This window comes from Parambassis ranga, unplaced genomic scaffold (assembly GCF_900634625.1).
Source record: "Parambassis ranga unplaced genomic scaffold, fParRan2.1 scaffold_22_arrow_ctg1, whole genome shotgun sequence".
NCBI classification, from domain to species: Eukaryota; Metazoa; Chordata; class Actinopteri; family Ambassidae; genus Parambassis; species Parambassis ranga.
Window position 1 is genome coordinate 1,484,261 of NW_021144778.1, and position 23,224 is coordinate 1,507,484.

Genomic DNA, 23,224 nt, shown 5'->3' on the forward strand with positions numbered 1-23,224 from the left:
AACGGATGGAGCGACCACTCCCTTCTCCGGGTAACTCTGGGGAGGGCAGGCAGACTCAGAAACGGGGGGTTATGGGTTTTAAACAACGAAATATTGGAGAGGGATAATTTTAAAAATAAAATGCATAATTATTTAGAGGGTGTTAAAAACGAAATGGAGGGAGTAGAAAATTTATTAGCATGGTGGGAGGGAGTCAAAAATAAAATTAAGAAAATGTGCATTAGGGAATGTAAGAGGAAAAAATGGGAGGAAAACGAAGAGGAAAGAGAATTAATCGAAATTATTAAAATAGAAACGGAAAAAATCGGGAAAGATCCAGGGAGGGGGACGGGGATTTTAGCAGCGGCGCAAGGGAAACTTCACAACATAACTATTCAAAAGTGCAAAGCAGCGGCAATCAGAGCAAAAGCACGGTATCTAGTGGAAGGAGAAAAATCAACGAGTTATTTCCTGGGGTTAGAAAAACAAAAGCAGGGGAGGGCATGCATTTATTCGTTAATAAACAGTGAGGGAGGGCAGGAAGTACATTTAGAGGGGGTTTTAAAAACAGCGCAAGCCTTTTATGGCAAACTATATAAAAGTGAAGGAACGAACTTAGAAGAAACGGAAAAACATATGGAATACCTGGAAAAAAAATTAGATAAAACGGATAGGGATCTCTGCGACTCCGACCTCACTACGCAGCAAATCATAGACGCAATAACATCGCTAAACCAAAGGAAAAGCCCAGGGTGGGACGGGTTGACGGCCGAATTCTATCAAGTGTTCAAATACATTGAACAAAAACAGGAGGTCACAGAGGGGTTTGCGAAGGGGGTAATCACACTGGTGTATAAAAAGAAGGGAGATAAGGATAGGTTAGAGAATTATAGGCCGATTAGTTTGTTGAACACGGATTATAAAATAGTAGCACGGGTGTTAGCGAATAGACTTAGATTAGTGATAGAGGAGGTGGTGGGGGGCACTCAGGCATATGGCGTGCCAGGTAGAGACATTGCGGACTCGATCCTGGCCGTCAGATGCCTGATCAAGCACATGTGCACAACAACTGGGTTTGTAATTAGTGTGGATTTTGAGAAGGCGTTTGACCGCGTGGAACACTCCTTTCTGTGGCGAGTCATGGAAAGAATGGGTTTCGGAGAGCGGTACATAAATTGGATAAAGATTCTGTACAAAGGAGCCACGAGCTGTGTCAAGATAAATGGCACATGCACCGGTGCGTTTCCGCTGAGCAGGTCTATCCGACAGGGCTGTCCGCTGTCTGCCATGCTCTTCACTCTGGTGACGGAGCCCCTGGCGGCAGCGGTCGCTCGCAATGTAAATATTAGAGGGATTAGCGTAGGTGAGTCCGCGTGCTGCAAAATTGTGCAGTACGCGGACGACACAAATATCACAGTTAAGGATAGGGATAGCGTTAGTGAGGTGGTGGGCACTATTAGGAACTATTGTAAAGCATCGGGTGCAAAAATGAATCTAAATAAATCACAGATCATGAGGTGTGGAGATGCACAGAGCACGGACAACACGTGGGGGTTTAAAGAGGCAGAAGGGGAACTGAAGGTGCTAGGGGTGTGGTGCGGGAGGGATGAGGGGAAGGCGAACGAAAAAAACTGGAACGTTTTAACAGAAAAAATCAAAAAAATCATAAACTTATGGAAACAGAGACAACTAGGAATAAGGGGGAAAATAATCATAATCAACGCACTCATAATGTCAACACTAAATCACACACTGGCTGTCTGTCCCCTGTCCCCGCAGCAGGAATCCAACATCAACAGAGCCATCGGTGGCTTCCTGTGGAGGTCCACTATGAATCAGGTGGCCCACGACGTCATGATCCAGCCCGAGGAAAGGGGCGGTCTGAGACTCGTTTCAATTAACGCAAGAAAAAAAGCACTACGAATAAAATTGGTCAAAAAACTAATAGACAGAAACAATAATGCAGCATGGAAACAAGCAATAACACAGGATCTGGGTCTCGGGCCGCCCCTGGGGATCTGGGCACTCTGCCAGAGGAGGCTGCCAAAGAGTAGAGCGGGAATGGACCCTCTGGCGGAGGAGATCATGACGGCGTGGGCCGAGGTGAGACCTCTGCTGGAGGCCAGGGTCGACGGCATCCTACAGGCGATCGCGCAGCCCCTCTTTAACAACCCAGAAGTTACCTGGGGAGGGAAAGAGGTGGTTTGCGCGGCCCTGGAACGAGCTGGAGTAGTCCGGCTCGGGGATGTTGTCGACCCAACCGGTGGCTTTGAAGCTGCGGGGACCCTGGCCAGCTTGAGGAAGAGGAAAGCAAGATTCAACAAAAATGTTATCATTGATGTGTTTGATAAGCTGGCTGCTGCTGTTCCCCGGCGCTGGATAAGGGCGCTGGGGAACAGGAGACAGCCAGCCGAGGCTGGCGAAACGTGTGCCTTCTCCTCTGTGCAGGGCGGGGAGGACCTACAGGAAACAACAACTCGGCAGCTGTATGAGACATTCATCAAAAGGAGAAGAAGACCACCGGCAGCTGACCGAGCATGGAGGGAGGTCTTCCCCGCCCTGCGAGGGGACAGGATCTGGGCCACGCTCAGGAGTGGCGCGGCCCCGGGAAACGTCCTGACGACGGACTTCAGAGCACGGCACCGAAGACTACATCCCGGTGTCGTGCTCCACCAAATAGACGGGGCGTTGGAGAGGGGCTGCGCCACATGCGGGGCAGCCGAGGAGACATTGGAACACCTTTTCCTCGACTGCCCCGCCATCAACAACTTCCTGGGCTGGCTCAGACGAACTCTGGAGGAGAGGGCACACGGGAAATGGAGAACAGAGGAAGACTGGAAGCTATTCACACTGTTTGGAGACAACGTCAATAACAAGGGACAAAAAATAAGAAACACAGCCGGACTCTTTGCAAAACACACCATATACACCATCAGAAATGCACGCAGGAAGGGAAACACTGGGTTGGAACTAAAAGGGTTTTTCACTCACAACTTCCAGATGTACATAAGCACGATGGTGAAGGGGCTAAAGGGGAAAAAGAGAGATGCACTGTTAGATGGGCATAGTTTGTTTTATGAAGAGGGTGGTAGGGTGTATTTTAATTTTTAGGAAAATATCTTTGTTGTTGTTGTGGTTAAAGAAGAGTTAGAAGTTAGAAGAGAGATAATTTTGTGCCTATTGTGATTTGTGATGTGTTGATTTTTTATGTATATATTTTAATGAACATTTTGATAATAAAAGAAAAAAAAAAAAAAAAAAGTAGAGTGGAGGACTGTAGTGAGACAATAAAACTGAAATCCTTAGGTCGCTGGTTCAAAGCCGGCTCGAAGGAGTGACTTTTAACCCTCGAGAGTTTCATCATAATGTCACATCATTTTTTCACTGGTTTTTTGGCTAAAGGGCCGATGTGACATATATGTCACAATGATTTTTATCTGATTTGATTTTTTTATCTGAAGTGCATTTGTTCAATACATGTGTTTACAACACATTTATGTAATAAAGGATGTGTTATGTAGTCATTAGAATCCTTGACTGGTCAAATCTTACCTTTAGCAAGTAGATAGAGCCTTTTTAAAATTTGCTAGCTCTGCGTCTGTAAACACAAAATCACCTACAAACAAACCAGCCTGTTTGACCCCAATGGTACAGCAAATCACTCATTAAGGAATATGACATGCAGTTTTTATTTAGTAAACAATGTTTAGCTTTTAATCTTAGTGAAACTGAGGGAAAATCGCTGCATATCAATTTACGATTAATGAATTCCTCGATAATTTGCATCCCTATTCTGACCTGGAAGATTGAGAAGATCGGACCAGTTGTATTTTGGAATATTTTAATGCTTTTTTGTGGAATACTTGATGCGGCCCAGCCTCACCCAGCCTCGACCCCCATCGCCCCCCCGGGTAAGTTGAGTTTGAGACCCCTGCTGTAGATCTTTGTTTAAAAAAAAAAAAAGACCATATGTCCCAGTTTTTGGGCCAGACCTTAAGGGGCCCCACACTGAACAGACTGTGTGACAGAGGCTGGGGATCAATGCCACCATTGTGAACACAATACCAGGAAGTTTAAGGCCTTTTTTTCATATACAGTGCCCATGTTAGTGCCAATATGTCTCGTATACGTGCTGGCTACTACTCTTTTCAGACTATGAGACTGACGCGCTGCCTACTGCGGCTGTGGTTGCTCAGAAACAAGTGAAATATGGTCCTTTTTTTAACAGACATCTACATTGCAGTATGTTAGTGAGAAAATCTCTCATATGCGCGCTGACTACTGCACCAACAAAAATTCTTAATTTAACCTTTAGGAGTATGTACACACCTTAAAACTGCTGTGAAAATATGATATGTTAATACGTAGAGAAGATTGAAGCAAGGCGTCTGGACTTGTAGAGTTTTCTTGAAGACGTTTCGCTGCTCATCCAAGCAGCTTCATCAGTTCTAACTGTTTGGTGGGAAACATGGTTTATATGTGGTTGCAGACCTCAGTGGGTGGGTCTGGGTAAAACTCACAAACAATAGCACTAAATGTTTCCATGGCTGCCTGGGCCAGGTGTGTCTTAGGACTGGCTAACGACTGTGAGACTGCCGGAGGGGGACTGGTTGACAGCCCTTTGTTCTTACTGCATGTGCAAACTTCCTGGGAATGGATGGAATCACTGCATTGTATGTGGTAGAAAGATGATGTCTGAGGCCACCACCTCTGTTAAGGGAAGGTTTTTCCAGCTTAACATAGATGCTTCCTTGACTCCTCTTTCAAACCACCTTTCCTCTCTGTCTAAAATGTGGACATTGTTGTCCTCAAAGGAAAGATTACGGAGTTTGCGCTGGTATTTTTTCAGTTTTTTACACTCCTTGCTTCACAAGTGGAGGCCCTATTGTTTACACGGGGGATCAGCTGTTAGCCCTCAGGGACACAGCGGTGCTGCACAGCGAGAGACCCGACATTCTTCGAGACATAAGGAGGAGAAGATGACGGGGAACCCGTGCCGGAGCTGCGTGTCGTTCCATCAGATGTTATAAACCTGTACTCCCCTCGGTCATCACTGGGAATGTTTGATCTCTCACTAATAAGATGGACGAGCTGACGGTGCTGACCCGGCACCAGAGGGAATATCGTCAGTGTAGCATGCTGTTGTTTACTGAAACTTGGCTAACGGTGCTAACACTGGACTCTAACGTTGCGCTAAATGGATTTCAGTTGGCGAGGACAGACAGGACAGTGGAGTGCGGTCAGAGGAAAGGAGGGGGGCTGGTATTGTTTGTTAATGATAGATGGTGTAATCCTGGACACATCACTGTCAAAGAACAGATCTGCAGGTCTGATTGATTAATGATCTACTGTAGTGCTGTGTGAGTCATCAGAGGACACTTCTGTCTTCATTTGAAGCTGGTAGGTACAAACTGCACCACTGCTAGCAGGAGCTCCTTTGTTCTACACCTGGACATCAGCTCACTCATTTTAACCACTGACAGACTCAATTTCTGGAAAGACAGACCATCTGGTCTCTGGTTCTCTTCCAGTCAGGTTTACTCACAGAGGAGGTTCCATGGTGTAATGGTTAGCACTCTGGACTCTGAATCCAGCGATCTGAGTTCAAATCTCAGTGGAACCTTTTGTTTGAACAGTTATCCTGGTGTCCTTTCTACACAGTTAAGTCTATGGAGAAGTCCGCAGTCTGTTCATTGCTCCAGCGGTAGTCATTAATGGACTGAAGGCCATGAAGGAGGCTGTGGTGCTGAATCCTGCTGATTGTGCTGGATGATCCATTAATAACATGGAATCCTCTGCTGTCCATGCTGCTATGTCCTGCTAGTACTCATTATTCAGGAAACAAGAACAAGTATTAGGGAGTGCTCTCAAGTGTTCTCTAAGCAAAATAAAATAGCTTTGTTTCTATGGTGACCCCACAGGCTGCAACAAAACACCACTACAGGTGCTGGTCATATAATTAGAATATCATCAGAAGGTTGATTTATTTCAGTAATTCTATTCAAAAGGTGAAAGCTGTATAATGCAAACATTCATTCCACACAGACTGAAATATTTCAAGTGTTTATTTCTTTTAATTTTGATGGTTATAACGGACAACCAATGAAAACCCACATTCAGTATCTCAGCTGGATGGATGAGGATGGATGGATAATGTAGTGGACTCCCACCCAGCAGATCAAGTCCCAGAGGTTACAGCATCATTTATTAGCTGAGTTTCCCCTCAGGGAAGCTGCTGTTTGCAAGCTGTTTACAGAGAGAAGCAAGAAAACAACAGTCAGCATCATCTTCCATAAAACACATGACAATAACATGTGAGACAGAGAGTTTATGATCAGTGCTCCCCCTGCTGGTTAGGACATATGATGACATTTTAAATGTACCAGTCAAAAGTCACTCAGTGGTTTGTCTTTGTTTTTATGACTTTCTACATTGTAGGTTCATCCTGAAGACATCAGAGCTATGAAGGAACACATGTGGAATGATGCAGTGAACACAAAGTGTTAAACCAAGCAGAATATGTTTGATGTTTGACATTCTTCCAAGCAGCCAGCTTTTGCTTTGATGACATCTTCACACACTCTTTGCATTCTCTCAATCTGAACTGAACCACCAATGCTGTGCAATGCTGACATCTAGTGGTGGAATCGCAGGTTACAGAATCAGAAATTACTTTTTTTATCCCCGAGGGGAAATTCTTGTTTGTTACAGACAAATAGAAGAAAAGATAATTGAAATATGAAATAGAAATATATAATAAATATTGAAATACCTAGACATCATTTAAATCCCTGAGTTGTATCTAAAGAACATATTTACTATTGTGTAAAAACCTTTACACAGTAAAGAGCCTGACATGAATGTACCAGTATGAATGTATAGTGTCTGAGTGACTGTTACAGTTCAGAGTTCAGTAGTTTGATAGAGACGGGCCGGAATGACTTCCTGTCTTCTCACCTGCTCTGTGGTGAAGGTGATCGGTGGAGGTGGGGAACCAGTAATTCCCAGGTGATGACTGTCAGCCGAGGGGTCTGAGGACGAGGTGCGAGCAGGGCCATCTGGATGAGCTGTGGGAGAAGAGAGGGCGGGTGACGTGGCTGGTCGTTGTCGCTCAGCTGCTGAAGAGTCGTTAGCAGGGTGAACTGGGGTCACTAAAAAAACTGATACAGCTCATTGGCCCTTTCCACACTGCCATTAACTCCACCCCTGCTGCTCCACCTGTAACCAGTGATGGTCCTCATGCCACTCCACACCTCTCTCGTGTTGTTTTGCTGAAGTTTCCACTCCAGCTTCCTCCTGTACTTCTCCTTGGCCTCCCTGATTTTTATTCTCAGGTCCTTCTGTGTAGCTCTCACCTCCTGCCTGTCGCCCTCTTTGAATGCCTTCTTTTTTGTGTTTAAAATGGCTTTAATGTCCTTAGTCACCCATGGCTTGTTGTTGGGGTAACAATTCACTGTCCTAACTGGAACAACACTGTCCACACACAAGTTTATGTATCCAGTGATGCACTCTGTGATCTCATCAATGTCCTGGCTGTGGGGTTCACAGAGTGCCTGCCAGTCAGTCACTTCAAAGCAGCCCTGAAGTGTTGAAGCCTCCTCATTCCAAAATCAATCCCTCCTCCACATAAAGTCAAAAGTTCTAAATGTGAGTCATTAAATGAGAGGTTCCAGCAGAAACGTCCAAACATCTGAAGAGAAGCTGAGAAGCCTGAGATACAGGGGCTGCAAGCTGTGCTTCAACTGTTCCTGTTTAGACAATAAGAACAGATCATCATCTTCATCACCCTCAATAAGAACTGATCATCATCTTCATCACCCTCAATAAGAACAGATCATCATCTTCATCACCCTCAATAAGAACAGATCATCATCTTCATCACCCTCAATAAGAACAGATCATCATCTTCATCACCCTCAATAAGAACGGATCATCATCTTCATCACCCTCAATAAGAACAGATCATCATCTTCATCACTCTCAATAAGAACAGATCATCATCTTCATCACCTCTCACCAACCTCCCTTCATCTGCTTGGAGCCGCAGCCAGGCGGTGCCAGATCGTTCATATGGTGGCATATTAGTCATTCATTTATTGCCACATGTTTTCATTGAATGTTACATGTATTGATTTAATTTCTGCATTGTGGGTCAAATAAAGGTTTCCTCCATTTTAATTCATATTGATTCAGTTCACGCTGTGTTTATGTCTCCCTGTAGCTGACAGCAGCAACAACAGGGCTCAGTCTGTTTAACCACTGGATGTAGTGAAGTTTGTAGTTATCCAGAGAAGGACTGTGTACTTTATGATTTGTATCTTAAGAGGAGATTTGCATATTAGGGATGAAATAAATACAGCATGAAATATAAATAAATAAATTGCAAATGTCCCTTTCGGGGCTCCATAAATGTTAATCCTAAAATAGGAACATCCAGTGTGGACTTGCATACACAGTGAACATAAACTGCTATAATAACAACTTTAAAAACAATCAGACTAATTCCACTGTGATCCTTAGTAGCATTATCCATAATAAGATTGTCAGTGAAGAAATCTGCTAAATGAGTTACAAACGTCAATATAATGACGTGATATAAAACGTAAATGAAGCTGTAAAGTAGCTTGTTAGCTCATGCAGCAACAGTGTGTAGCTGCTATGCTAATGCTACTTTAGCTTGTTTAGCATTAAGCTAAGTGCTGCTGTTACAACTTACTGTTAGAGTTAATGAGCTCTAAACCACAGCAGGAAAAACTAATGTGTGTATTTAGTCTGTTTAGTGTTTATTAATGCTCAGGTGTTTCTCTGTAAATGACAAGCTAGTGAATTATTGTCATATAGTTGTTATTTTATGGCTTTTATAAATTCTGTTTTTCATCAGGTGCTGTGCTTAAACACCTGTCTGTGTCTCCTCATGAAGATGCCACAGCCTCCACAGATGAAGGTATAATCTGGATTATTTACAGTGTTAGTTATCAGGCTGATCATTATGGTCTTATACCACACAGGCCATGTGGAGCCCTGTGAGGACACTCCAGAGGACGTCCCAGCAGCAGTCCAACACCTGAGAGCCTCCACTCCTTCCTCTGCTCCTCCAGCACCTGACCTGGTAACAGAGGAAGGTCCAAGGTGTCCAGGTCTCAGTGATGATCCTGCACTGTGGACAAACTTAATAATAACAATACTAGTCATCTTGTGTTGTCAGTGGTGGAGGAAGTACTGATGTTTAGTACTTCAGTGAAAGTAGATGAGCTCCATCAATGATCCTACTTAACCAAAGTCTTAAGTACTTACTTTTAATTTCCAAGAGTTTAAATCGAGGCAGCTGGACTCAAGGATTGTTTTTTTAACTACATAAAAATACATGAAAAATTACTTAAGTACAGTAACAAAGTACAAATACTTAGTTACTTTCCACCACTGTGGACAGTCTTCAGAGAGTACATATTCCTGATGTATTTTGATTGTGTTGTACAGGTTTTTTATGTTTCCTTAAGATATTATTTTCATATGTGTGTTCCACATTATTTAAATAAAAGGTTGCTTATATAATCATCACTGTACATGTCTTTGTGTTTGGGGCGGCATTTCTATAGAATAGCCCGTAGGGCCCCAGTGTGTCCTTCTCGCCTAGGGCCCCTATAGTGTCAAGCAACGGCTCTGGCCGCTTCCAAGGAGCGGAGCGGCGTGTCTGCAGCCGCCCTCCAGAAGGCTCTGGCTGCCGGAGGATACGATGTGGAGAAGAACCCGCGTCAAGAGCCCAGAGCCCCCACTCAGAGAGCTCATCCTCACTGCCCGTTCAAACAGGACCTCTGTGATCATGCTGCTGCACACTGCACAGCTCCACCTGGTTCACTGGGGTTTGTTTTGTTAGTGTTAGTTCATGTGTTTACTTATATACTAAAGCAGTGATAAACCTATATTTACTAAACATATAAAACTATAGAAACAATACATGAATATTTTCAAGAATGACTTTATTAATCCCTGTGGTTAAATTACATGATGAGTCTGATGGCGGACTGCAGGAGTCACCGCCTGTACCGTTCCTGGAGCAGCAGAGTTTTTTAGTGTTATCATTCCATAGGTCATCATGCTTTTACACATAATAAACCTATACTTATTAAAGCTATTTATAAATGATATTATGTATTTATTGTAAAACATTTATTATAGTTTCCTGTTAAATATTCCTCGGTGTCAGTTTGATATTACATCCTTGAACCAACCAATAAATAAATGTCCCTGAGACGGACCATTATTCATCTTGAAGAGTTCAACATGTGTATTATTACACTGCATCTTACAACAGATAAAAGATGATATTTATTTCAGAAGAGACTGATTATTCTGTGCATCAGACAGAGTGATGAGCAGCAGAGGCAGAGGATGAGGAGCCGCTCTTTAGAGGACACTGAGGTGGCTCTTAAAGAGCCGCTGTGGTTTGAGGAGCCGCGGACACTTCAAGCTCTCTCTCCGTGGATGCAGCGGGCCAGCTGGATGTCTTTGGGCGTGATGGTGAGCCTCTTGGCGTGGATGGCGCACAGGTTGGTGTCCTCGAACAGGCCGACCAGGTGCTGGCCTCCTGCAGAGCCATGACAGCGGAGCTCTGGAAGTAGTCAGCTCCATGTTTGATTATTCTAGATGCTTTAAGGCTGTGAACCCCTCACTGCACACTTTAAACTCCGTTCTCTCTGTTTAAACACTGTCAGAGTTCAAACCTTCGTATGAAATAAGTCCAGTATTACAGAATGAAACCAAAGATCAAACCTGTTTTCAGCAGCATTCTGCATTCTGGAGATGGACTGACACTGGTCTACGGACTATCCGGACCAGAACTCAATGAGCTGTAAGAGAAAAACAAGGTGAGAGGTGAACTGGTTATAGGAGGGACCACTGTAATGCAAACATGTGATTTGCTGATTCTGGTGTTTTTAGGTTTTGATTTAAATTCCACAAAATCATTTATTTGCATTCAATTATTTTTGATTGTAACCATATATAATTCATACTTCTGTCTGTGTTCTAAGAGTCTTAAAAATATGTGGTTTCCTTTTTATTTACAGTGTGCATGTCATGTGACTTATGAACGTACAGTTTGTGCATATATATAAACAGTTTGATTTCCAGGTTGATGCAGCAACAGCTGCTGCTCTGACACCATTGTTCATGTCTTCCTCTCTCTGCACTGTGTTAACACACCTGAATGCTGCAGAGCATCTTCTTCTTTCCTGCTAAATAAATAATGGCCCTGTGGCCTGGTGGTGTCGGTTCACCTTGGACAGCGATGGACAGGAGGACAGGAAGGTCCGGCTGCTCTCAGCTGGGACCTGTGTGTGTCTGGGTGCACACACACCTGCAGTCTGCCCACAGTTACTGACGTAGCCACTCCGTCACACCCCAGCTGACACATGACCGCACCAGGTGGCTGCTGCTATGACAGATGGTGGTTGTCAGCATTCCTCGTTAGTATAGTGGATAGTATCTACGCCTGTCACGCGGAAGACCGGGGTTCGATTCCCCGACGGGGAGAAAGACTTTTACCAGCAGATAGGATGATACTGACCCTGTACATTGCTGCTGCAATAGAAAACATTTCCCAGTTTGGGATAAATAAAGTATTTGTTCTGTTCTGTTCTGTTCGTCTTGTGTCTTGTGAGCTTTAGATTATATTATTTCTTGGGCTCTGTGCTCTAAGTGTCTTAAAAATATGTGGTTTCCTTTATTTACAGTGGTGCATGTCATGTGACTTTACTTATGCAACATGTATGATAATGTTCTGTCTCCTCTCATTTCCAGACGTGCAGCCAAAAACATGTGCAGTGATGATATGTGACGGTATCATCATGGTCTCAGAGAGAAGAGCAGAGTGTGTCTGTTCTGATCTTTGTTGTGTCTCTTCTCCTCTGTAGTTTCTGCTTGTTGCTCCGTCACCCGCCCTCTGCTGGTGAGCCGCGTCATTACACACAACCTCTGCTGCTGTCAGACTGTATAATAACCACTTCTGATAGGAGCAATATTCACACACCACAGTGTACAACACATTATTTATTTAGTTTCTGATGCACTATGTACAGTTTTCTTACAGACCACTTCTCCCTCCACTCACCTGTGCAATAACTGTTCATATGTAAACTGTTGATGATTCTATTCTATATTTTATTGGTAGTTTATTTTATCATATATATCTTTTCTTAACTTATCCTTTGCTGTCTGTACCTGCTGTTGCAAAAATGCAATTTCCCCATTGTGGGACTAATAAAGGTTTCTTAATCTTAATCTTAAGACTGTCTGGAGGACACACAGAGTGGACATGGGTCACAGAGTGCTGCTGCTGTTTGTGTCTCTGCAGCATGGGCAGCTGCTCCTGCTCCACTCGTCACCGGCTGTCATCAGCCAATCCTGCTGCAGCTTCCATCTAGTATATGTGTCCAATGGAAGCTGAGCAACATGTCAGCTACACACATAGAAACACTACACATAGTTTGTCATATAAATAACATGGATTGAATCATGTTGTACAGTCAATGGAAACAAAAAGCACTGAGAGTGGTGCTGGTAGTGCAGCAGTGGATGGAGGCTGAAGTGCTGCCACCTAGTGTCAATATTTGGTATTAACTCTGACTACATATTCCACCTTTAACTCTCTGCCATATATACTGTGCCATGTGTGAAGTGATAATAAAATGTGAATGTGAATTTATTGTAAAGAACTTTACTTATTATCCCTGTTATAAGTGAGCAGTGTGTGTGTGTTTGATGGAGTGTGTAATGTCTGCTCAGTGTTACTGATGCTGCTGTGTGTGATCTGAAAACTGATCAAACTGTGATGTGTCTGATGCTGACAGAAGAATCAGAGGTCAGACAGTCGGATCCTCCTCTGTGACACCTTTAACATCATATCAGAAATCTCTGTCTGCTTCTGGTACATGCAGCTGATCACCAGCAGGGGGCTCACTGCTTTGCTGTCACTCAGGGGGCCTGTTCTGTCTGCCACTGGGATATGATGAGGTGAACTTCAGAGTTTGAATGGATTTCATTTGTCATGTGTTTATGATCATTTTATGAATCAGTTCAAATAAAGGAGACTCACTGAAGTCACAGTTTAGTGTTTTAATACTTATACACACTTATTTTGAAGCTGCTATCAACTTGATGAGTCTTCCTGTTGAAGCACGAGGCAGGACGTGTGTCAGAACATCCATGAACTGAGTAGATTAAGAGGAAAAGCTGATGTGTCACAGCTGCTGGTTGTGTTCTTTCAGTGTCTCCATCTTGATGAAATGAGGCGTTTTACTTCCTCCAAGTAGAGTGGACCTGGCTCACAGAGTGCTGCTGCTGTTTCTGTCTCTCTGTGAGCAGCATGTTAAACAGCAGGCTCTGAATAGTGACGTCATGATGTCACAGTCACATCAGTCTAATCTCCCAATCTGAGAGAGAGCTGTCATCAACAGCAGGAAGTGCAGGAAGCTCATGGTGTGCAGGCCTCTGATGTGTGGAGGCTGTCGGCTTGTAGCAGCCAACAAGAAGGGAGTTTGTAAAAGTTCTCTGTAACTTTAAATGTGAGGATTCAGAAAGAACTTAGATTTAGATAGGGTTTTTATGGTTTAGATGGACAATTTCTCGAAACAGGCCCGAAGGTGGTTTAGATGGGCTACCCTTTCCCATGGTCCTAGAGCTATGGGAGTTGGCTTAGGTTACTCTAAAAAAATTGAAAAAAATTTGGGTCACTTCAGAGTTCAGATACACGCAACAGAACTCTATACACATGACCCTGCTCCAACTGTGGTTTGAGCAGACATTTCACTTTTTGATAAATCTGTGGTTTATGAGAACAAGAAAATGCATTATCTGGACTATGACGTCACTTTTAGGGTGCATAAAAATGAATGCACTTACATTTTCCTTCTTGCTAATATTTTAACAGGAACATTCTTGGGAGGTTTCAATATAAAGATAACTTAACTAACACAACCGTGTACTCTTCTTTGCACAGAATTTAAATTAAATTTGATTATAAGTGCATTTACATTAATCAAATGTAAAAAAAGCATGTCACACATGCATACAAAACAAACTTTTTAACTCTAATAACTTTATATTAAATCTGTTACTATAACGTAGTTACTCTCCCATATTAGTAACTGATTGCTTTTAGAAACTTAGTTTCTATGTGCAAATCTGTGGATTTACATACATTACATTTCCTTCTGTGACTGTCTTTTTGCAGTTACTCCTCGGTTTCTAACAAAGTCCCTGATATTTTGCACTGTTCTCTGTGCTAAAACAGACCCTTCAGCCATCTTGCAGTGAGTGCATTCAGTTTTGGTTGCCAGTTGTCCTTTAGATATGTGATCTTTAAAATGTCGCATTACTGCGTTGACCTCAGCCTTGGACCATGGTTTCTTTGGTGCTCTTCTTACTTCATTATCTGGACAAGCATCTTGTAGAAAAACAGAAGACACAGACACAAACAAGTGTGTTAATACATTTACCTATTGCCACAGATTCCTGTTTACTTATTCCTAGGATTAAATCATTTTTTTACCAATTCATCATAATTTCACCACTGAGACGAAGTTTCACATAAGCTGCAGCTGAAAAATAATGAAAATACACTTTATGTAGTAGAGTGCAATGTTTAAAATTAAATATTAAAATGATTTTGCCAGAGGTATCAAGTTACAATTAAAGTAGAAGAGTATAAGTAGTAGAAGTGTCACTAAAAATCAGTCTGATGGCCACTTTCAGGAAAGACCTCCTGTGGCGTTCTGTGCTGCTCTTGGGTAGTCCCAGTGCTGTTCATGCAGCGTGGCATGAAGGGGGTGAGGCGTGTTGTTCTCCTCTGTCACATCCACCACAGACTCCAGCTGAAACTCCCAGGAGGAAATTCTGCTTGTGGGTTAAACCACCTGATTTCAAACATACCCGGAACCCATCAGAAGGTGCTAACTACTAGCACTGCTAGGTGCAATCAATAGTGCAGCTACTATTGCATCATAATAGTAGGGGTAGCACTGACGTGTCAGCCCTCCTTGTGTGAAGACAATACTACGTTAAGACGTGCATGTCTACTTGGGGCCTCTGTAGCCCAGTCTTGCCGCACCTAACTCAACATGCAACCCAGCTCCTGATCCAGACCTCGCCTCTCTTGCCTACTGCAATGCCCTCCTAATAGGTGTTCCAGCCGGTGCTTCTGCTCCAGTATGCAGCTGCACGTCTGATTTTCAACCAGCCAAAAAGAGCATCACACTTCTGTTCAATGAGCTACACTGCTTACATCAAATTCAAAGCACCAGTGTTGCACTCTTAGTAAGGTTTTTGATTGTGTTTGTTTTCATTTGAATGTTAATCCTCTTCTTTTAAGTTGCTTTAGACAAAGGCATCTGCTAAATGCATACATGTAATGTAAATGTAATGATCTAAACTTCTAAAATACACAACACTATATAGTTATCTATTTTATTCTTTTGAATTTGATTTGTGTCTTTATATCAACTTTTTTAAATGTGTTTTCCATCGTCTCCATGAATGTGTTTACGCCTTATGTAACATTGCTCTGCAACTAAACTTGCCTTACCTTCAGATACAGAGACAGTCTCATTTACCGTGGATGTCACTGTTGACACAGTTTCTGCTGAACACATATGGAAAAAAGTTTTTGTCATGGTAAAATACATTTCATCATCAGAAACACAAGTATAGTGTAAGGCAACTTACCAAAACCTCCCGTGTCATGGAGCGGCTCTGTGACTGTAGACTCTGAAGCAGCATCAACAGGTTCACGAGTTTCACACTCCGTTGCCGTTGTGAATTCCGTTCCACTATCATCGGACTCATTCTCGCCGTCCTTGGCTTCATCATCACTAAACACAATTTCCTCTGGGACATGGTGTGAATAAAGGTCAAATGAAGACAGTGTACACATGCACTGTGTTCAGACTAAATAATCACTTAAGATATACATACCCTCAAGTTCAATCTCATCCAATGATTTTCCCTGCATTCTGGAAAGATGTCCTTTCTCCATTGAGAGAAGTAGTTTGAGGGTGGCCTCAAACTACTTCTCTCACAGCCTCCTCCAGGTTTTGTATTGAGAATTCCGAGCGCAGACACACCAACAAGCGACCAACTTCCCTGAGCTTCTGTCTCATGTATTCACTCTTTGTAGCATCTTGCCCATGTCTGTTGTAGAGGGACTGGGCAAACTGAACAATACACAGGTCATTTCGCACAACCGAAGCAACCTCATCCTGTTTCATGGCTGTCAGGAGCTTCCACACACCACCTGGAATCCGGTGACTGGATGCAGTCTGTAGAGCAGCAGCCAAACCCAGCACTCTGGTTCTTCCAGGTTCCTTTTCAGTATCTTTATTTTCTGGCTTGCAGGGGCATTTGCGGACATGTCGCCAAAACTCTTTCCGAATGTACATCCCTTGACAATGCATACAGGAAATAAACTTTCCTGCCAATGATTTAGTTTTAGGTTTTCTCTTAACTTTCAATGGTCCCGTTCCATCTTGTAAAACTGCAACGTTATGTCTAAAATTTCCCTTATTTCTCATTTTCTCTAATAGTGTTTTCCGCTCTTGTGAGTGCTCAGGTAGGGAAAAAACATACAAACATACAACTTCAGCGTGCGTTTTATGTGTTCTCAGGTGGCGAGAAATTTTGCTTTGTGGCTTACCACAAATGTAACAGTAATTTTTTATGGTCATAGTCAATTGACTTGAGTTGTGATTGAGAAGCTGTGCTTCATCCTTTGGCTTTTTCTTTGATGCCTTTTTGGTGGATGTACCTAAATGTGATTTTTTAGCAGCACTGGGAATCACATGGTCTGTAAGAGGTGGTGGAGCCTTGGATTGGCTAGGCCAAACTTGGATGTCTGCATCTGATCCATGAGATGTTCCTTCAGCCATAACAGTTTTTTCTGTAACCTCTCTACCGCTAGACATCGAGGGTATGCTTGTATCTGAATCATTATCATTTTGTGACTCCGAGTCTGGTATGTACTCCTCATCAGACAGGCTGTGATCAAAATCTGATAGGTTACCCACTTCTGAATTGTCCTCATCTGACACCAGATTGTCCACAGAACATATAGAAGACTGTGGCTCCTGAAAGAATGAGAAACAAATTAAATAATTGGAAACAGCAAGAGATGTTAGATATTCAAGAAACCTTATATAGGGACTCACCTGTGAATGGTGCTGGAGGTCATCTGTAATTCGCTCAAGGCATTTTTTATGCCAGACGCCCAAACAAACTGTAACACATTTTAAAAGTTTTAATTTTATGGGTAAATTAAAAATGTCTTGTGTCATAGCAATGATTTACACAGAAACAATAGAAATGTTGTTTTAATTTTAATAGAGCGAATAAAAAGAATTAAAAGACAAGAATCGGGACAACCTTTAGCATAGTACCCACTTTTGTTGCCAGCTGTTTATATTTTTTAATTAAATTTTAATTTAATTAAATTATTTTAATGGCTGTATGTGGAGTTATTTTTAGTAAATCTATACTGTTATACGAGCTGTACAATGACTCCTTTAGGTTGTATCAAAGTTTTGTTTCTATAGTATTATCCCATGAAAAGATACAACAGATACAACAAAAATATGAGGGGTGGGCTCACCTTTGTGAGATACTGTAAATGAGAATGCATACACCAAAGGATCAGTTTATTACATGCAACTAGATAAAAATACATGTAGTGTACCATAAAAATGCCACAATAAATCCTCCATCCTGAAGGTTCAGTGTTTCAATAGTTTTAAATGTGGAGGCTTTATTTCTTGGTGGTGTTGAACTACATACAACACCACATTTAGACTTTATTTAATATAATTAAATTGACAAAAATGATTATTGCATGTGTCAGTAGGCTATGACAGAACACGACACAACAAACAACATATCTGACAATTGGCATCCAGTTGCATCAGTTTGTATGCACAAACGTTAGAAGGATTTATTTTTGGACTGTTGTATTAGACACCTTCCCTTTCAGGTGCACCTATGTTTTAGGTAGATGTAAGGAGTGCACGTCCACCTACGGCCCTGTACTACACCACTGTACTAAATACTGCAGCTTACCTTTGCACTTATATCCAAGCCACTTCAAGGAGGATACAGGTCCCACACACTGGATGCACTTGTCCAAGGATGATACTGTTGTGCACACAAGCTGATGCTTCTGACACTGTTGGTGAAAATGTATGGTAATATTTAATAATGTGAAAAGTCACATACTAATAGCTAGAAAACCATATAAACGTAACCTAATATTAACATGGCATACAATATACTGTACCTTTTTATTGCAGACAACTGGATCCATTTCATTAGAACCAATGAACTGTTTCGTGCCATTTTCAGTGGTTCCCTAAAACAGTAAAAAAGAGCCAACGGTTAAAAACTACATCTGCATTGATATCCGTTTTCTCATGTTAGGTTTTGTTAATACCAAAATTGAGGAAGAAACGTAGTGTAAAGAAATACTTGCTTTACAACCTTTATAGTTTTTTAGACATACAGTTTTTTAGACACATTATACTAAACCAGATAAAATTCAGCTTGTCCAAGAACTTCTAAAAACAAACTGATGACACTATCAACCGCACCTTGAGGATTGGTGGTTTACTGCTTAATACACACACACATTCAGATCCTATGCCAACTTTCACTTTCAGGAGAGAGTACTTACAAAACACATTTCACATTCAGGTGACTACATACACACATACCTACATTACGTGTTGGTGGACTTACGCATTGCCACACGCAAAGAATGAAGTGCTAAATTTTATGTACCGTTTCATTCTGGCTGTGTGGACCAAGCAGTGGACTTGTCAAGTTCCTGCCTTCATCCATCTCAGCCTGGTCGCCCTCGGCCATCTCCTGTAACAAATACATCATGGAGGAAATTAGTAATGGATATACATCCACAAAGAATGTACTTTGCCACACGCAAAGTAATGAAGGCCTACATTTCATTTACCGTTTCATGCTGGCTGAGTGGACCAAGTTCTGGACTTTCAGACTCTGGTTGTTTTCATTCACAGACTGTAGCAGATTCAGCATGGACAAACAATACAAATTAACATACTCACATACTGGAAATGTACCATCCCATAGCATATTTGAGGTTGAATAAAAAAACCTACTCCGCGGTGAAAACTTTGCTTTAAGCCTCACTGACTGATTTCATAAGGTATAGAATGTCTTATGACACCTTTGATGATTCAAATTCCAAGTTGTGGAAGGAGAATTTCCCAACTTAAAACTGTGCATGTTTGTGGTAGCATCAGTAACAAAGAGCTTGCTGTGAGGGTTACAGTGCTAACCACTGCTGCCCCCTCACTAGATGTAATTAAACACTTCAGTTTTGCAATATACCTGTGGTAGCACAGTACTTTTCTTACCTTATCAAAGCTTCTGAGAGGACCAGCTGATGTAGCTCTGGCCTTTTTTTGGCACCGTCTTGTTGGCACCTTGGAAGCACGTGTAGAAGGCTCTGATGAGGATGATGACACAGCGTGCTGCTCCTCATCGAACTTTCTGCAGATTCCTGAAGAGTTTAACAACAATCATCAGACGAATGACAACATAGTCAGTCTCTTTCACACTGTATGTAGTATGTATTTTAATACATTAATGTCTAACATACATGAATGTTGTAAACAAGCACATTCAAACTAAAGCTACAAGGACAATATACATTGTTCCATAGTTAGACCATAACCACTATCAGAACTATCAGTTTCACAAAAAGTTTTTACCACTTTGGATCTCCATGGCCAGTCTGAGTTGCCATAATTATAGGTGAGCTCTTCTCCTGGACTTATGTCTCGGGTTGCAAACAAACACAAGCGTGGCTTCCCTTGCAGGGTCAAGCACTTCATCTTGGCGTTTGGGTTTATGTGGTTGTCATTTATTAGTCTTCCAAATGACCCATCCTCTTTGGCTGCATCAACACTACAAAACCACAACAATAATTTATAATTAGGCAGCTCTTAGTTGGTCTAATATAAATTAACATTTTAATACTTGAAGATTCTATTATTTAAGTTCAAAAACGTCTTTGATTTAATACCTTTTTTTATATATATATATATATTATACCTTCATTATATATATTTATACCTTCATTCCAGAGGCTTAGATCCTTAATTTAATATTATTTCTGTGTTCACTAAACCAAAAGCAATGTGTCATTTAGTTTTGATTAGACAAAGCGAAATATAATACACACCACCAGAGTTTTCCATCAAAATGGAACTCAAACATGAACACCTTCAGCTTGTCATGGTAAAGTCTCTGTCTTCTTTCACATTCTTGCTTGCTTATGAGTTCACCTCGATATTCCAACAGAAAGTCTCCTTTTTCAAATGGAGCCGTGGTGAAGATGCCACGACCTAATTAATACACATAACAAATAGATGACAAAAAGTAAGCTGATGTATTTAATCATAATTAAATCAAGGGATTCAACTTACCTTTGAAGGCATTGATGAATTTGATGTCAAATCCTACTTTGTCCCTTTCAGCACTAGCATTAAACTGTGCATCCTGCTTTGGATCGAGCCGTCTTCGTCTTCGCCTTCTGTCTGATATGTGTCAAAAACCTGCAAAACAAAAAATAAATCAGGATTGTGTTCATTGCATGACAAGCATGAGCAACACACAGTAATCTATAAGTAATCTAGTAAAAAGACAAACAGAAGCAGGATGCTGTGCTCATAACTGCATCTTAAATGTTAAATGCTACTAAATGTATGAACCATCTCAGCCAGAAATAGGGTGGGGCGGCATTAAGGTATACGGCGGGGCACACAGGTAGCGACGGTATCATTTTAATACCGGCAATAAAAAAGTGTAAAAAGAGTGTTTTTATTACCATGCGTAACTTCTAACATAAAGACTGCACAATGCTGCGCTCTTAACATGGTAAAATTACAAAAACAAACAGAAACACATCGGGACGGGCTCAGCAGTTTAATACCGCGGTCCGTTCGCTATATGCGTTTTTAAATGGCCTCAATAAAAACTATATTAAGTGAAAAAGATCGCTTGTCATGTTTCAGGCAGTTTAAAATGCACTTCACCTGCCGTGAAGTGTCGGCTGCAGCAGCTGAATTAAAATGAGACGTGCGCGGTGTCTCTGCAACTTGCAATGCGTATATGCGGCTTAATGTTACGGTTTTGCTGATATTTTAATCTTAAATTAAACTACACTGCAAAGAAAACCTGGATTGTCAAGCAGCTGCTTTACCTGTCCGCCTCTCTGCCAAGCAGGACGCAATGGCTGCGTTTAAATGTCCTCCCTGAGAACTAAGCACCGAGCCCGCGCGGACTAACGCCGTTTATCCAGCCGCTCCTAACGTAGCCGAGCTCCGGTACGCAACCAAAACACACAGCGGTGGCCTCACTCCATCCATTAGGCCACGTGGTCTAGTGTGTTTGTCACATAAACTTTTGTCAGAATGTTATTGGCATAGTGTTTATGATAAGAGTTTTTGTTGGTGCAGTAGCCAGCGCAAACACATAGACATATTCTGACTAACATGGGCACTGTAGATGTCTTTGTAAACAATAAATGGACAATATTTAACTTGTTTCTGAGCCTCTCTATCTTCAGTTAGCATAGCTTTCAATGGACTTTGATTACTGTAGTGTGGTGCAGTATAATATAGTATTACTATGTCATAGCACTGTGTTGGTTTTCAAAATCCTTTGATAATATAATCGTTATAATAATAATAATAATAATAATTTTGGGTGGTTAAAAATGTTGATCTCTTAATTTAACTAGAATGGCAGTTCCTGAAGAAACTGTGATTGCAGAGCTGTTAGCAGTGTAACAGATATCAGCTATTACAGGCGACCATTTCACACCTGAAAGCTGTGCTGTTGAAGTCATATCAGGTATTTGACAGAAGCATTTGAAAAACAGGATGGATTTATGTTGAGTAATACATATGTTTTCACTATAGCGCCCCCCAGAGGCCAAACCATGAAACTTGGTACACTAAGTCTTAGTACTAGCCTACATAGGTGACCCAAATTTGGCAGCTATATGTTACAGTATGCATCAGTTATAGTACATTAAGTGCACATGGCCACGCCCACAAAAGTTTATTAGCCAATAGAAATGAAACGCTATTAGATATTCCAAAATAAAAAATCTTACACTATTTAAAGTTGTCCACTAATGTTTTGTCCAAAGTTTTTGACACCTTATATCTCACCACATGGTGGCGCTATGACTACAGTTTTAACTATATTTAAGTAAATACATCTTTTAAAATATGTTCAAAGTTTCAGCTGTATAGCATGGCTACTTTCTGCGTTGTACATTTTTAATTACTATGTTGTCAGATTGTCCCAAAGTCACAGCAAGGGTGTCATCACATTTAGACACTTTAGTTTTGAAAGCATGTTTGTAGCTTTACAGCTGTAGGAGGAGCGTTCTGTCATCATTACGTTTTTTTTCCTGTTTCTTTAAGTAGAATAACATTGATGTGATGCAGTCAGTTGGAACAGTCTGGACAGGTTTGACTGAATGTTTTATAGCGTCCTCTGTAGTAAACAGGGACTGATCGCTGCATTCACTCGCTTAAAATTGTAACCCGGGTGAAAAACTCCAGCTACTGCTCCCATATATTGTATTGTGGGCCATGTTGTATTTCTACGTAATGACGTCCGACTCAGACCAATCGCATCACTGTAACCTGGCCGTGCCAGTCTAGATGTGAGTGGGACACGAGTAGGAAAAGTTTGCTGTAATTCATGTTGTCATCTCTTCAAATTAAATGTACTGAATGTCGATCTATAGGAGCCAACTACCAAAGTCTTTATGTGTCGAGTGGATCGTCTGAACTAATCTTAAACTACAGAACTGGTGAGTCTCATTACTGTTAGCTCAGCCGCTCATTCATTCCCATTGGGTAATTTAGCCTAGCCGCTTCCATTGGTTTATATGGAGCGGTCAGCACAGGATATTAAGAATTAAGAAACCTTTATTAGTCCCACAATGGGGAAATTGCATTTTTGCAACAGCAGATACAGACAGCAAAGAATAAATTAGGAAAGATATATATATATATATATATATATATATATATATATATATATATATATATATATATATATATATTGTACACTGTGGTGTGTGAATATTGCTCCTATCAGAAGTGGTTATTATACAGTCTGACAGCAGCAGGAAGGAAAGACCTTCTGT

At 41.5% G+C, this 23,224-nt stretch overlaps 1 non-coding gene across 1 annotated transcript; it reads left to right on the top strand.

Moving 5' to 3' along the window:
* Positions 1–5,530: 5,530 nt before the first annotated feature.
* trnaq-cug (transfer RNA glutamine (anticodon CUG)) lies at positions 5,531–5,602 on the top strand. Its single transcript has one exon. It is a non-coding gene; the product is annotated as a tRNA-Gln (tRNA).
* Positions 5,603–23,224: the final 17,622 nt, after the last annotated feature.